Source organism: Micromys minutus (genome assembly GCF_963924665.1).
Source record: "Micromys minutus genome assembly, chromosome: 13".
Classification (NCBI taxonomy): domain Eukaryota; kingdom Metazoa; phylum Chordata; class Mammalia; order Rodentia; family Muridae; genus Micromys; species Micromys minutus.
In genome coordinates, this window is record NC_137982.1 from 43,172,059 (window position 1) to 43,176,168 (window position 4,110).

Consider the following 4,110-nt stretch of genomic DNA (forward strand, 5'->3'; position numbering starts at 1 on the left):
CCCGCAGCCCCGGAAGTGCTGACGCGCACGCGCGCTCTCTGCCGGGCGCCGAGCTGCAACCTCCGCTGAGCTCTCGGGTTCCGACGGAGACGCAAGTGGTTTTTTGGTCCGCATGGGCGCCATCTGAAGAAGTGGTCGTCGTCGATCACAAACCAGCCTTGACCAAGCCTGGGAACGCCAGTTTTGTCTTGAGTACCTAGAGACCTGCAAGAGATGAGGAAAGAGTCGAAGGCGATATGACACCAGGCCAGTGTGGCCCACGCCTAAGAAAGTAGAGGTCTACACCCACCTCTGTACCATTCGAATGCTCCGCTCTAACTTCGGGTCCTTTTTTCCCCCTAAGGCATCGAATTTCTTAGCACTTACAGATGTCAGTGATGCCAGAAGAAGAAACGTCAAAAAGAGATTTGAAAAGGAAGACTGTTGGCATGGGTAGTGTACATTTTAGTTCCCCACTCAGGATCTTTGATCAGTGAGCTAGAGCTCTCTCTCTCTACCCCCCTCTGCCCCTCCCTCTCTCTCTGCCCCTCCCTCTCTCTCTGCCCCCTCCCTCTCTCTCTGCCCCCTCCCTCTCTCTCCCCCCGCCCCCTCCCTCTCTCTCTGCCCCTTCCACTCTCTCTGCCCCCTCCCACTCTTCTGCCCCCTTCCACTTTTTCTGACCCCTTCCACTCTCTCTGCCCACTTCCACTCTCTCTCCCCCCTCTCCCTCTCTCTCTTCCCCGCCGACCCCCCCCCCCCCAGCAGCCTGGTTTACAAAGTCAGTTCCAGACCCTCCAGGGCTACACGATGAATAAAGAATATGGTTGTAGTGTCAAATGTAGGAGACGCTATGGAACTTATTCTGGAAACAGCAGTTGTGGATTTTGGGGGAAAATGGAATTAGGCACATAGAAGCAAAATTTAAAAAATAACTATAATTATGAAAAAGAGTGAAGGTGATCAATGCCTAGTAGTCTTGGATGGCTTTATTATTGCCATTATTAGTCGTATTTTATTTGAGCCTAGAGGTTAGTGTATGCCTGGCAAGCTACTACAGAACTATATCCCTAATACCACCACCACCACCACCACCATCTTCACCATCAAGATATAAGGAGACAAGAGCATGTCTAATAATAAAATGTAGAGAATTGAAAGGGAAGTGTTTAAAATACAGGAACGGAGGTGATGGTGACGCAACGCTTAGAGGAGGTGCTGAAGAGGCAATGACAGGTGGAGCTCTCTGAGTTCAAAGCCAGCCTAGTCCATGCAGAGTTCTAGGCCAGTCAAGACTACGTAGACCCTGTCCCCCCCCCCCCCAAAAAAAAGCCGGCAGGATGCTACAGTCATAGAAAAGAACTGACTCCTGAAATTTATCTTCTAGCCTTCCCCAGAGAAAATAACAAATCAAATAAAAATTTTAAATAAAAAAAGTGTGTTCTTTTAAAACAAAGAAAAGGCTTGGCAGTTAAGAGTCCTGTACACTTCCAGAGGACCCGCCTTCAATTCCACACAGATGGCTCCCAACCATTTCTAACTGCAGTTGTAGGGGATCTGCTGCCCTCCTCTGGCCTCCGAAGGCACTGCATGCATGTGGTGCACAGGCATACATGCAGGCAACTAACTCCCCTATACACATTTAAAGAATTCTTAAAAACAAAGAGAGAAAATATTGGACGCATTTATAATCTTATTTTACTTGTTTGTTTCTTTCTATTGAGACAAGGTTTTGTTACAAGTTCATAGCTAGCCTGAAACTGTACTGAGGCTGGCCTCAGAGAACTGCCTTTAGAGTGCTGGAATTAAAGGTGTGCACCACCATTTATGCACATCACAATCTGGAGGAGTCAGGATCCAGTTCTTAAATCCAAGACTGACCTTAGTAGGATGGCTTCTCTTTTCCTTATTTTATTTTTAAAGGAGTAAAAGGTTGATGAAGTTGAGAATTATTTTCTAGGAAAAGTACATTTCACAGTTACAGGAATGAAATGAGTTACTATATATAAAATCTTTAGCACATTGAGCTAGTACATTAAGCTCTTTTACTTGTAACAAATGTCTTGCTAACATTAGTTGGTGATGGTGTTATCTGTTGATAGGAAAGAATGGTTGAAACAAGCTAGATATTAAAAAAACATTAGTTCCTGCACTTCCTCCGAGCCTTCCCACCCCACTCGGCTGTTGACTCCAGACTCAAACAAGGGGGCCGCTGCGTGCACCATGTCAAAGAAAAAAGGAGGAAAAGAGGACCCAGATGATGGAAATATGTTTTGAGACAAAAGTTGTATTCCAACTGAAAGACCTGGAGAAGCTTGCTCCCAAAGAGAAAGGCATCACTGCTATGTCAGTGAAAGAAGCTTCAGAGTTTTGTAGATGATGGGATGGTTGACTTCGAGAGGATTGGGACCTCCAATTATTACTGGGCTTTTCTGAGCAAGGCTCTGCATGCCAGGAAGCTTAAGTTGGAGGCTCTGAACTCTCAGCTGTCACAGGGAAACCGAAAGCATGAGGACCTTACAGAAGAACATCGAGAAAGCTAGAGTTGGCCGGCAAGAGATGGAAGAAGAACGAGCCATGGTTGCAAAAGAACTTTCTTCATTTCAAGAGCCATGGTTGCAAAAGAACTTTCTTCATTCCAAGACCAAAGGGAACAACTTAAGGCGGAAGTGGAAAAAAAAAAAAAGAGAGAGAGAGACTGTGACCCACAGGTTGTAGAAGAAATGCATCAAGCAAATAAAGTAGTTAAAGAAGCCACCGATTGATGGCCTGATAACATATTTGCAGTAAAATCCTGGGCCAAAAGAAAATTTGGGTTGCAAGAAACTAAAATTGATAAAAACTTTGGAATTCCAGAAGACTTTGACTACATAGACTAAAATGCTTGGTGCTGAACAAGGATCTGTGAACTTGTAAATATGTCACGTTTAAAAAAATCTAACTAATATTACCCAATTATTATCTATCTGTTAAGTGTTTATCATTGTGCAGTTTAAAGAAAGTATACAACAAGAAAAACAAAAACAAAACCAAAAATACTATTAGTCCATTAGAGATTGAAGTCAACCTCTTTCTTTTGTTTCTTCTTCCTCTTCTTCTTCTTGGTTTGTTTTTGTTTTTTAAAACAGGGTTTCTCTGTGTAGCCTTGTCTGTCCTATAACTCACTCTGTAGACCAAGATGGCCTTAAACTCAGAGATCTGCCTGCCTGTGCCTCCTATGTGCCAAGAGTAAAGCCATGCACCACCACTGCCCAGACACTTTTCCCCATTTTAAAAAACAAATGAAATACCTTCTAGATCACAGTAGATTCGTATGTAATCATAAAAATTATATATAGGGGGCTGAGGTGTGGCTCAGAAGTATGACACTTGTTTAGCATGTGCAGGATGCTGGGTTTAATCCTCAGCACCACAAACATGATGCTGTGAATCCTTTAATAAAATGTAAAAGTGGGTTAAAAGTGACATGGCCCATAAGTTAACTGGAATACATAATAATGCTGAGAATGAGACCAGAATAATGAGTGACCATAGTAAAGCAAAGGGAGACAAAAGGCTGGTGGATTGTTGACAATAAAATGAATAAAATGTGATCAGGAGCCAATTATGGAGAATGCTGGGGGTTTTTTTCTCACACAATTAAAAATGTATTTATTTAGTGTATGTGTACACACATGAGTGCTGACCTCCACACACATGTGCACTGTGGACTGTAGAGGTCAGAAAACATCCTACAGGACTCAGTTCTCTTTTTCCACTTGTTGGGTCTGGGGATTGAACTCAGGATCTTAGGCTTGACAGCAGATGCCTTTCCTCTCCAAGCCATCCCCTAGTCCAGAAAGTTTTCTATTGTCAGAACTTAAAACAACAACAACAAAAACCAAACATATGGAGCAGCAAGATCATTTGATCTATAGAGAGCATTAAGAAGAGACCAGGCACTCTTTTGTTCCTGTTGTTAACAGGGGGTCTTGCTAGGTAGCTGTGACTGGCCTGAAACTATTTATGTAGGCCAAGCTGGCCTCAGATTTATGACAACCTCTTCCTCCCACCCTCTGCTTCCCACATGCTGAGATTTCGAATGTTAGCCATTACACCCATGCTGTGGCTGGTGGAATAGTAAAACATATGATT

The 4,110-nt window shown here is 43.5% G+C and overlaps 1 pseudogene across 1 annotated transcript; it reads left to right on the top strand.

Annotated features, from left to right (window-relative positions):
• The first annotated feature begins 377 nt into the window (after nucleotides 1-377).
• On the top strand, nucleotides 378-2,855 carry LOC308429192 (meiotic nuclear division protein 1 homolog; annotated as a pseudogene). The gene is made up of 2 exons: nucleotides 378-437; nucleotides 2,171-2,855. The product of its transcript is annotated as a meiotic nuclear division protein 1 homolog (transcript).
• Nucleotides 2,856-4,110: the final 1,255 nt, after the last annotated feature.